Source organism: Nicotiana attenuata, unplaced genomic scaffold, assembly GCF_001879085.1.
Source record: "Nicotiana attenuata strain UT unplaced genomic scaffold, NIATTr2, whole genome shotgun sequence".
Taxonomy (NCBI): domain Eukaryota; kingdom Viridiplantae; phylum Streptophyta; class Magnoliopsida; order Solanales; family Solanaceae; genus Nicotiana; species Nicotiana attenuata.
The window spans coordinates 141,157-154,320 of NW_017672105.1; the positions used below are offsets into that span (position 1 = coordinate 141,157).

At 40.7% G+C, this 13,164-nt stretch overlaps 1 long non-coding RNA gene across 1 annotated transcript in view; it reads right to left on the reverse strand.

The window, feature by feature from the left end:
* LOC109211861 overlaps window positions 1–5,772 on the reverse strand; it is a 15,080-nt gene extending 9,308 nt beyond the window's left edge. The window contains exon 1 of the long non-coding RNA XR_002065786.1: window positions 5,730–5,772. This is a non-coding gene — a long non-coding RNA (uncharacterized LOC109211861). The remainder of the gene's footprint in view (window positions 1–5,729) is intronic.
* Window positions 5,773–13,164: the final 7,392 nt, after the last annotated feature.

The following is a 13,164-nucleotide window of genomic DNA, read 5'->3' on the forward strand; positions in this document are numbered from 1 at the left end:
AGAAATATCAAGTGGATGATGAATCAAAAGGGAAATTAGATAGATGGAATAGCTTGATAGTAGACCGAATCGGTATGGTAAGGATATGATTAATTCTTCGTATGTGTTCGAGGCAATGGACTTTTACAGGTATTGCACAGCAAGGCTCTTGAGTTCTGACAGCTTGCTTAGCTTGGCTTGGGAAGAGGATCCAGTCCTGGCGATTTAGCTTGTGCAAATGAATCGGGAGGAAGTCCTGGTTGAGTTCTATCGTGGTTTAGAGACGTATATATAGTCTATGGGCATGCGAAGCATGGAATGTGTAATGATTTCTCTTCTAGATGGGATTGAATGGAGAGTTCTTGACTAATGGAGTACATAGATGTTGGTGGTTAGGAAAAAGGGAGATGGAGTTCTCGTGTTATCCTAGTGGGTTATGGTATACGCGGTATGTGGTGAAGAATTGATATTTGCGTGTTCGAGGATTCAGTTCAGTTAAGAATGGAAAGTCATTAATTCGTAAGCAGCACGGGCAGTTGCAGGTGATTAAAGAATTGATCTTCAGACGATTAAGGAAATGGTATTGCTATTCTAGTGATTTGACGGGGGTATATGTTCAGTAAAAAGGTCAAGGTGATGTAAGCTGAGGATGCTACGTTAGTATGGCGGTGTTTCATGCTTGATCGACTACTGATATCTGAGTGTGGTTGATGGCACAGGGGAATTTTAGAACATCTTTCGTGGAATAATTGGGTACGTGAAGTGTGATATGTGTTCATACGGTGGAATCTGGGATCAGATATAGTGATTTGTGTGCTATATGGAGTTGGAGACTAGGAGTTCTCGTGTTCCGGCTATGCAGTGGTTGTAAACCGTGTGTATCGATACCGTTAGCAGCCCGAGCGGATCTTTCTTCGTTGGTATGTTAGATTTTGGATATGATGTTGAGATGTAGACTGGTTGTCTTAGTGTTGGGTTATTCGAGACTACTGTGCCATGGACTATGTCGGAAAATGCCACAGGCTGCGTGGCGAGGTACATCGGATTATGTTATAGCAGAGTGTGTTGCATTCCAAAGGCCAGCGGACGGCTGGGAAGGATTGCTTTTCTTAATTGGGCCTTCGTGGCGGATGTTAGTGCAGAGGTTCTACCATTGATTTAGTTCCGGTATTGAGGGACTTTTTCGGATGTGTTTCTTGTGGCCGGGCATGTCGCCGGGTGAGATTGTGGATTTCGGTATTTATTTGGTGCCGGGCACCGTATTGGACGGCTCTGGCAGGAGTCATAGTAGTAGAAGGAGTAGCTTCAGGCTTCCTGGTATTGAGTTCGTTGGCAGGCCAATGTGGCTACGTATTTAGCTTGAGTTAGCTTGGTTAGCCCCGAGTTGTATTGCTGAGGGATAGGTTGATTCGATTGTTCTTGAACTGGTTGGTGATTTGGGAAGATCTATGAGTTGTTTCTTTTTCTGTGTGGTAAGGCGTTATGATTTTCGGACTGTGGGCACATATAGTGCGGTGCTATCGAGATTCATAGTGGAAGTTGAAGGGGGGACCTCAGTTGCGTTTGAGTTTTGTAGCTTACAATGCTATATGTAGATACCATTATGCACTTAGTATGCTTACGACCGATACTCGGTATTTTGTTATAATGAACAAATTTGGTTCGATGTGCATCTCCCTATGTGAGATATTTGTGTGGATCGCGTTGCACGCCGCCACGGGTATGTTATCTGGATCGGGTTGCACGCCGCAACAGTGTGATATTGAGAATAGTTTTCCATATGCTACCTTATATACCTTGCTTCCTGGTTTTTGAGGAAAGTCCGTATTGGGTGTTGCTCGGCGAATAGCGCGTCGGTTGTGTCCTTTCAGGATTGAATGGTGTATATTACTTGCTTCACCGTTGGGGGTAATGAATTGCTTTGGTTTCAGACATCAAATTGTGTGTAGCTGTCGGATTTTGATCACAGTGTATTGAGGTGCTTCATGTGTAGCAGTGTTTGGATATGATCGCGCATCGTAGCGAGGCTACGTGGAGTTATGACCCTTCGAGGTAGATTCAGGCATTCTATTTCTATGATGTGAGACGGGGTCTCAGCCTTGTGTTGTGATGGTACTGATGAGCTTGAGGTACAACTCTTTCGTTTGAGTCAATTGTCATGATTTGAGTATGTTCAGACCGTTTCTTATTGGTGCGTGTATTATGCAAGTCGTGGCGTAGGCCTGTATTGAGGTTCGTAGCACCAGAGTGATGTGTTGGATTCGAGGTGATCGTTGGAGTCATTAATGAACATGAACAGATTTGATTTCAGCTTGTTAGAAGGATAATATCGTGGTTTGGCCCGGAAATCTGTTGTGGTATTAGTCAAAAGGGAAATGGTTTCATGAATGGTTGATATGAGAAATGATTAAGGTTAAAGCGTGTTTCATTTATCGTTGGCAGTATAGGAAACTGTGGGAATAAGGTTTTAGCTAATGAGAGGCTTTCTGCCGGTATTTGGTTGTTATGGGCAACTAGTGTGAATAGAAGTTATCGTTTCGAGTGTTTGGGTTATGTAGTACATCATATGATTTCACCGAGGTTGCAGGTATGGGTTATTACAGTTGGTTCGGGCCTATTCTGGGTATAGATGTGAGGTCCTGATCTTGTGTATGATTTCGGAAAGTGCAATGTGATTCTACGATTTATGGTCTAGATGGACTGTGAAATTTCAGCTATGTTGTATTGTCGGACCTATGTAAGATAGGGTGACGTGGGATCATCCCGGGTATATGCTTGGTAAAGTTATTCAGCTGTTGGTTAGCTTTTAGAACAACTCTGGATACGCTCGAGGACGAGCGTTTGCTTAAGTTGGGGAGGATGTAACGACCCGACCCGTCGTATCAGGTATTACCGCCCTGTTTTCCTCATTTATGCTTCTTCATGTTTCATTATCAGCAACGAGTGAGCTAGAGTTGAATTGAATTGGTTTGGATAGGAAATGAGACACTTAGTCTCTTTAAGGAAGGCTTAAATTGGAAAAGTCAACCGGACGTTGACTTATGAGTTCGAAGGTTCGGATGTGATTTCCGATGATCCGGTTAGCTTCGGGAGATGATTTGTGACTTGGGAGCGTGATCTGAATTGGTTTTGGAGGTCCGGTGTAGAATTAGGCTTGAATTGGCGAAGTTAGCATTTTGGCGAAATCCGGTTGATATGTGAGATTTTGATCCGAGGGTCGGAATGGAATTCCGAGAGTGGTAGTAGCTTCGTTAGGTGATTTTGGATATGTCTGCAAATTTTCAGGTCAGTCGGACGTCGCTTGGTTGGGTTTTTGATCGAATGCGTAATTCGGAAGTTTTTAAGAAACTTAGGCTTGAATTCGATGTGATTTGATGGTTTTAGCGTTGTTTGATGTGTTTTGAGGATGGGTACAAGTTTGAATGAGGTTTTGGGATGTGTTGGTGTTTTTGGTTGAGGTCCCCGGGGCCTCGGGATGATTTCGGATGGCTAACGGGGAGTTTTTGGAATTTCATACAGCTGAAGGCATGCTGTTTCTGGTATTCTCGCTTCTGCGGGTCTTGGACCGCAGAAGCGGAGCTGTGATCGCAGAAGCGGTCCTTGAGGGCTTGGCAATTTCCGCAGAAGCGGAAGGCAGTCCGCAAAAGCGGACATCGCAGGAGCGGGTGGTGACCGCAGAAGCGGTCCTGAGGATTTTAAGTTAGACCGCAGAAGCGGTTATTTTGCGCAGAAGCGGGAGCCGCAGGTGCGGTATCCCAACCGCAGAAGCGAAACTTGGCTGAGTTTAAGTGAATAGTGTTTTCACGATTTTGAAAGAGAAGAAACATTTTGGACTTCGGACTAAGGAAATTTTGGGCGATTTTTGAAGAGGGTTTCGAGGGCTATCATCGGGTATGGATTCTTGGGCTTAGATTATGTTATTATTGTGTATAAACATGAATTAACACTAAAAACCCAAGGAATTAAGGGTAAAAATGGGGTAAGTTAGGGTTTGAGAATTTTGATGTAAAAAAAATGGAATTTGGAGGGTCAAACAACTCCGATTTTGGTGAACTTTATATGTATGGACTCGTGGCGAGACGAGGAATCCGATGATGTGAATTTTGTAATTTTTCGAGAAGCGGGCCCGGGGCTCGGGTTTTGCCAACTTCGTAAATTTTGGTGTTTTTCGAGTCTTTTCGATTGGGTTATGTTTCTTTAGCCTATTGTAATGAATTCGTTGTGGTTTTAATCAGATTCGGCACGCGAAGAGGTTGATTCGAAAGGCAAAGGCATAGCGAGCTAGACTTGTGGCCGGCTTGAGGTGAGTAATTGATGTAGATGATGACCTGAGGGTTTGAAACCCCGGTATATCACATTGTGACGCTATATTGAGGCGAGACACGTACTCTATGACGGGTGCGAGGTCGATTGTGACTGGGGATTTGACCTAGTCCGTTCCGATTGATGTTCGTACGGTGTTCTTGACTAGAAATTTGGTAGTAATCATCTTACTTGGGTTTTATGAATATGTTTGGGGCCTTGTGCCTATCATTTGCATCCTTCAGGGATCCTTATCACTGTTCCCATGATACTTAGCATATTTCATGATATCAGTCCTGAGTTAGACACTGCCTTGAAATGTTTGTAAATAAATAAAGGTTACACACTTAGCTCTATAATTCCTAATAATTGAAACTAAAAATGGACAATTTGGGTGTGCCCGAGTGGCTTGCATGCATATATATATCTGGACTGAGTGTGGATCGGGCTGCACGCCACAGCGAATGCTACGATGATATTGCGCTTGGGCTGTAGGAGCCCCTCCGGAGTCTGAACCCCCACAGTGAGCGCGGGTACCCAAATGGATCGGGCTGCGCGCCGCAGCGGTCATGTGCATTGCATTGCATTCATGCATCGGTTCCTGTTTGTACTACGTGTCATGACATTCAACACTCTCATTTCATTGGCATTCATGCTACTTCTTGCACTGTTTACCAGACGCCCTGGTGTTAATTGTTAGTGGACTGTGCCCGAGGGGCTGACTTATGTGCGGACTTGCATTATCTGAATACGCATTCATTTGCTTGACTGTTGGAAAAGGATATTTTCAAAAGAGGTTTTTAAACTGAGTCAGATATTTTCTAAAGGATTTTTCACGGTTTTTACTGTTTTCTCAAGGGGTTGTACTGTCCTATATAGCATGATGGAGTGCTCTTACGTGATTTCTTGCCTCTCAGTTATTATTTACTCTTATTACCACTGAGTTGGAAGTACTCACTTTACTCCCTGCACCTCGCGTGCAGTTGCAGGTATTGTTCACCCGGTAGCGGGTTATTAGCTGATTGAAGGTATGGCTATTGTAGCCGAGTAAGGTGACCGCCAGCGTTCGCGGCACCGGATGTTGTCTTTTGATTTCCAGGATTTTTCCTTATATATTATTATTGGCCCTGTAGTTGTGTTCAGGTTTCTTTAGATGCTCGTGACTTGTGACACCCCGGTCGGGTTGTGTTGGGTTGTAATTAACAGTTTCTAATGCCATTAAGTTGTATCTTCTATTCATTTATGTTTAATAATTGTTAAAGAAACGGATTGGGTTAGTTGGCTGGCCTTGTCTTCACGAGAGCGCGCCATCAGACCGGGTTATGGAAATTGGTCGTGACATTAGACAAGCACTATAACTACCTGCTATAAATCAATTTACTAACATGGTACAAGAATGAATACAACAACTTTTGGCAATATTTTTATAAAAGGAAAAAGAAAAATACTTGCTCGTTTAGGTGGTCTTCAATCTTCTATCATTAATCCAACTAGCACCTTCTTGCAATAATCTGGAACACCTTTTTAACAATGGAATATAAAAATAAAATTTCTAAAAAGGCTTTGGGAAGGAGGGATTTTTGGAAAGTTAAAGTCCCATATTGACTGGTTAAATTGATGGCTGATGCAAATACAAAATTCTTTCACCTAACTACCTATAAATCGCAGAAGAACATAATCGAATAACTGCAATTCAAGACCAAGGGGTGAAATTTGGGAAAAACTAATCCTCATAAAATTCAGAGAATATTACAATAGTATTACCAAAATCTATTCACAACTCAAAAAACTGCTTCTTATTTTGAAAAATTATTTACTTCCTTTTAATGTCCTACACTTGTGAGATCAGCAATTGCCTAACAAAACCATTACAAGTTATGAAATTACAAATACATAAAATCTTTTTCAAACCTCTAAAAGAACCTGGACCAGATGTCTTCCACCCTTTATTTTACAAAAATATTTTGCGGACACCATAAGTGACTTCGTAATATAATTTCTGCCATAAAGTTTTCCATGACTTACACAAATTGATCCTTCTATTAATACAACTTTCATTTACCTAATTCCTAAAAATAATAATGCTTCAACAATATCACAATACATACCTATTAGCTTTGTAATACTATTTACAAGATTATTACAAAAGTTATTGTAAATAGATTAAAACCAAATTCTGGAACATATTATTCATCCCACACAATCCAGTTTTTTAGAAAAATAAAAGAGCGGCTGATAATGCTCTAATTGTACAAGAAATCATTAACAAATTTCAAAAAATGAAAGGTAATAATTTAAGTATGCTTCTCAAGTTGGATCTTGAAAAAGCTTTCGACAAATTAGAAATGGTATTTCAATTTATAATACATTAAGTTTCACCTTAAATTTCCCTAAAAATATTACTAAATTAATTATGTCTTGCATTACTACTATTTCCACTTCAAATTTTAATTAATGGCAAATCCAACAGAATATTTTCAGACCCACAAGTTAGACAGGGCGACCCTTTATCACCTTATCTGTTTATTCTATGCCTAGAAATGCTGTTTAAGGAAAATAAATACAGCAGTTGATTATCAAGCATGGATACCAATTTCACTTGCAAAAAAAGGACCTCAACTATCTCATTTATTATTTGCTGATGATATTATTCTCACATAAAAAATTACAGCTAATACATGTCAATCAATTGTTAATACTATCACTCAGTTTACATATCAATCTGGGTCAAACTATAAATTTGAGAAATTAAAAATTTATTTTTCTAAGAACTGCAGACCCAAATACAAGACAAACTATTCTACAATTATTTCACATGAATGAAGGGAAAAGTTTTGGTAAATACTTAGGATTCCCTATTTTCATAAATCAACCTTCCAAAAGGGATTACCAATTCTTAATAGACAATTTCAAAAACAAATTGAGCGTTGGAAAACAAATTTTTTATCAAAGGCAGGAAGGACTACTTTAATTAAATCAACTTTAAGCTACATTCCTAATCACCTGATGCCAATATATAAAATCCCTAATTATATAATAACCTACCTAAATCGATATCAAACGCAATTTTCTCTAGGGAACTACACCACAGAAGAAAAAAACTTCATCTATTTAAAGTGGTCTACAATCACATAACCTTTAGACCAAGGGGGATTAGGAATACAAAGCCTAAGTACTAAAAACCAGGCATTACATGCAAGTCTTGGCATGGAGATTGTTTAAAAATCTACACAACTTGTGGGCACAAGTGCTATTACATATTTATTTACGCCCGCTACATTTGATAAAAACATAAGTTTCCTCTACTTGGCGTATATTATGAAAGGATGGTCCTACTGTCGCTTAGGGTATAAATGGAATCTTACGACGGGACAACATGTCAAGTTTTGGAACGATCCTTAGCTCAACCAGAATTACATAATTCGTAACTATATAAATGGACCTCTACCACAACATGAGGAAACAAAACTAGTTTCAAATTATATTACAATCATAAATGGCATTTAGACACATTACCTTTCACGTTACCAACACAACTACAATCCTCAATCACAGATATTTATATGCCTATCGTGCCCATAACTTATGATAAAATATATTGGGCTCTAACAGAAAATGGTATATTCTCTGTCAAATCTATGTACAATTCTATAATAAATACCACAAATCCAACTATAACACATACAACATACTCCTACAAGTGGATTTGGAAACTTCACATTCCACCAAAAATTTCTTTTTTCTTATGGTTAGTTTGTCATGACAGACTCCCAACGGCTGTGTATCTTACACGACTAGGTATCGTCAATTCATCCATACGTCCGCAGTGTAATATGGCCCCTGAAACAATAATCCATCTATTTCAAGAATGTCCTAATGCAAGACAGCTTTGGACTGTCCTTAGGGTCCCAGCTACAACTACCAATTTTCCTATATCGCAAAATGATAATATAAGTTGGTTATACCAACTTATACACACCCCTTTAATATCAACCCCTTACAAAATTCCATATACAACACTAATTCCTTTTGCATTATGGCAGCTTTAGATTATAAGAAATAAACACACATTAGACCATCAAAAAATCAATCTAAATATACCTTTTATTTTAAAAATGGCTGTTGAATTTTATTTCTTAACTAATCCTTGATTAAAACATCATTCTCTAACACCCCTTTATATAAAATGGCATCCACCAAACCATGCCACTTATAAACTAAACATTGATGGGTCTTGCTCCTCTAATCAGAGCAAATATGGTATTGGTGGTGTCTTTCGAAATCAACAAGGCAACTGGATTATAAGATTTGTAGGAACCGCGAAAGAAGGAACCAATGTTCAAACAGAACTTCTTGCACTCCTCATGGGGATGAAAATTGCTGCACAACAACATCTCAAACCAATCATCATTGAGACAGATGCGCATGCAATAATCGGTATGTTTAACTCACCTACAATGCAATACACTAATATTATTAATGATTGCAGGTTATTACTCCAACAGCTGGATAGTCCACCTCTACAAAACATCTACAGAGAGAAAAATTGTGTTGCAGATAGTTTAGCTAGACATGGAGCCATGCATGCACAGGAGTGATGCATACTTTTTGGGAGACCACCAAATTTTGCTATGCCTTCTTACCAACAAGATCAAAAGGGCACATTACAAAGAAGGCTAATTAAGACTGACTCTAGGACTTCAACACAAACACTCTCTGGTTCACATATTTTGTGTAATAGTAGTGCTTTACCTAGGACTTTACCAGCTATTAATAGTAGTATTTTAGCTACTTCTAACTCTAGTACTAGTAATGGTTCCCATACGGGACACCTGGTAACAAACTCTTGTTTTGTACAAACGATGCCTCTTATGCATCTACTTAACAGTTATCCTGTACTTGTTTGATTATCTATAATATAACTATATCTTTTCGACTAAAAAAAAGCATAAGTAATTTAAAGCTCACCAATTCCCATCTCAAAAAATATCTCCTCTTGGATAGCAGTGGTAATAGCAACAACCTCCTGCTTGTCGCTGACAAATATTAAAAAGATCTGATTTTTACGAGCTCAAATATCGCATTGATCCCTGCTCAAACATAGATGAAGCTATTCTAAGAACTCAATTATTATTAACACATTCAGCAATAAAAAAGAAAATTATATACCTAGGGGATATTCTACCTTGATAAGAAGACTGCGAAAGCTGCTACTATTCTACTTCAAAGGCGAAAATCGTGTGACCTTTACAGTAGAAAATAGGGTGAAATTAGGGTGCAATTTTATATTTTCCTCATAAAATCGATTGCAAAAAAGGGATGAATTATAGTAAAAAAAAATATCCTAACAGATTACTTATTAGATATAAAGATTCAACAGAAAATACTCACAACTTTAAGGAAGAGAAAATTAATAAGTTGAACAACAAAGACGATGGCTCTTCGATTAGTTTTCAACTTATCTTTCACCACATGAACATATTTGATTCTCTACCAATGAACTCGAACACTATTTTGAGAAACCCAAGCGGATTAGCAAGATGAGTATTAACCTTAAGGAGATTTTCTAGTGGTGACATCGTCGTTGCCGCCGATGGTGGTTTGTCTTCTCCTCGTAATCTCTGGTAATGAGGAAGGCTATTTGGGAGAGAGGGTTGTGAGTGTCGTTTGAGTGTAGTATATCAGATGTAGTGTATTATTAGGTTTATACTCTTATTTTATTACATATAAAAAATAATATAAAATTAATTAGAGTGGGTCTCTTTTTAGCGGGAGTCATCCAAAATTTGGGGGGAAAAGTAGAGGGAATTCATAATCGTTGCAATAAATCAAAAATTACAAGTAACCGTTACCATAGATAGACTTATTGTGACGGTCGTCTAAACCGTTGCCATAGAAACATCTATTGTTACGGTTTTTGGACTAATGCAACGGTTTAGGTGCTAAATTGTGCCGATAGTACCAATAACCTTACTCAATGGTTGGAACCGTTGCAATAGACCATCTATAGCAATGGTTACAGATCCGTTGCCATTATAATCGTTGCCATAGCCCCAATTTCTAGTAGTAATTAGCTCGGGCCATATTTTATCCCAAATTGTCAATCTTCAACAAAATTCACTTTCTTCGACTTGCTTACCCTCTTACCTTCACGAACTTACTCATCACTTGTTTGAAATAGCATAATGCTTATAATCTCAACATAATCTCATTCCCGAACTTATGTCGATTAACTTACGACAAAACTTTAACATACAAAAATACGGTATATAACATGTCATTTCCGAGCTTCCATCAATTTATTTATGGCTTCCTTTCACGTACGAAAATATGGGGTGTAACACTTGGCTTAGGCGGTTTCGATGCTAGTTGCACTAGCTACCTCACAGGCTGGGGGAGGAGCCTAGACTCCTACCGCTTGTACTCAAGAGCAACTAGCTTAGGGTCATCAGACCCCAGGGGTGTTACCAGTGCAGCCAGTTATTGCTGCTCGGGCCGAGGTTGTCCACATATGACTGATGTAGAGCAGATGATGTTAGATAGATTTAGGAAGCTTGATCCTCCCAAGTTCAGCGGAGGGGAATCAGAGGATGCTCAGGATTTTCTGGACCGGTATCATCGAATTCTTCGCACAACGAGTATTATCGGTATCAGTGGAGTTTCTTTTACTACTTTTTAACTGTCAGGGGCAACCTACGGATGGCGGCGAGATTATGAGTTATGTAGGCCAGCTGGTACAATACCACTTACATGGCATGAGTTCTCAATTTTCTTCTTAGAGAAGTTTGTTCGGCAGACTCGTCGAGAGGAGTTGTGTAGGGAATTTGAGAATCTACGCCAGGAGGGTATGACTATGACCCTGTACGAGATAAGGTTTGCAGATTTGGCACTTCATGCTATGTGGTTGGTTCCCACTGAGAGGGAGAGTATTAGGAGTTTCGTTGATGGCCTAAACTATGGTTTACGTTACAGCATGACTCTAGAGGTTGAGACGAATGCTAGGCTGGGTGGTCGAGATTTCTAGACACTTGGAACAGGTCCGCAGGCTTGAGCCGGAGGCCAAGAAGCCTCGTGGTTTAGGTGGTTTCTGTATGCGGTGAAATCAGAGGGCCCGATTTCCCGCCATTAAGCCATCTCGGGGAGGTACCTCGAGACCCTGAGGATATGAAGCCACGACATAGCCCTCTCTTTCGGGGCTTGTCAAAGCCCGGTTCGAGGCCGAGATAAAGACAAAGAGGGGAAGCCCCCGAGACACGCGGTTGAGTCTAACAGGGCCGGCCTATCCATATAGCCTACGCTGAGGCGTCGCGTCAAGCCATCACATCACCATATTTCGTAAATTAAATATACATGTATTCGTAACTGAGTTCCCCTCCTATATAAAGGGGACTCGCCCTACCTTGTAGGGGACTGATGTTGCTCTATTTCTCCACAAGTGCAATAATATCTCTCTCTCTCTTTCTCTTCTTTCTAAACTTATTGGCTCCCACTGATCCGAGGATACCTCGATATCCTTCGCCTTTATATGTGCTCTCCATTTTTATATGTGTTCTTCATCGTATAATTTAGTTTCGGCTATAAAGAGCTTTATTTGATCGTATCTCTAACTGTTATACTACCCTCGATTGTCCCTGATAGCCCGAGCTCGATCTCGAGGTCGACCCCGAAGCCCCCATCGACCAAACCTACATCCGGGTAGCAGGCCCTCCGGTTCGATCATTATCTCATTTTGACTCACGCTTCATCGTTAAATTTCATATTATTAGCATCATCTTCTCTAGCAACTAGCTCGGGAATAGATCACGTATTTTTAGAGTCCCACTTTACAAATTTAATTATCGTTACCATTTTCACGGTAAACAGTTTGGCGACCACCGTGGGGCTAAAACTAATAGTGATTATTTTCTTGCTAGTTTCATTACACAAACGCATATCATCTTTCACACTTTTTCTTGCCCAAGGATCCTTTGATTTCAGATAAAAATGTCTGGTTCGGTGAACAGAGTTGGGAACGATCGCCTCAAAAATCATGGGAAAAATGGTGTAGCTATCCAGGCCGCCAGAGCACCACTACGGAATCCCGATAACGCACCCAGACCGGTAATAGCGGACGCGGACTCACAGGACACACAGCAATTCAACGAAACTTCTCGCACCGACAGGAGCGCACGACACAGTGACCGATAGAAAGTTCGAAAAACCCCAACCCGGGAAGAACAGGAAGTTAGTCTTCACGTTATTTTTGAAAAGGCACAACGACTGGCCATTGCTCAGTTGCAAAGCCATTCGAGGGCCCCCAGCGTAGCAGCACCGGAAACAGCTTCCCCCAACGAGCGCACCGCCGCTCACGCATGCACGAAGAAAAACAACAACTTTCAAGATGACCCTGCCGTAGAAACATACGCCGATGTCATCGAAGCAGCAACGGCGGAAACCGACAAGCCGGAGGCCGAACAAAGAAAGGAAGAAACACCACAAGAAGTCGCATCTTGCTCCCTGGTAGGACGAATGAGATCGCATCCGGTTTCGGGTGAACAAACAACCCTGTCCTTTGCTCGGGGTCTAAACATAGCATACCCGCCGACCCTAGGTCGTTTCAAATGACGTTTAGCCAGATACCCGACCGAGACTTGGCCATACGTTCGTATCCAGCACTGGACACTAATCGGGGCCATGAGCGACCATCCAGAAACCTCTGCAGAAACAACACACCCAAGCAGCCCTTCCACGAAGAAACTAATGCCAAACGGAACAAGATACCTCCATGCGCCGCTAATGGGAGGAACGCCTCAAGATCCAACCTACCTCGCAACGGTAGGGGAATAATTCGAGGACGACATCCTCGGGGAACCTCCAGTGAAACCAGATCCGATGAGGCACAGC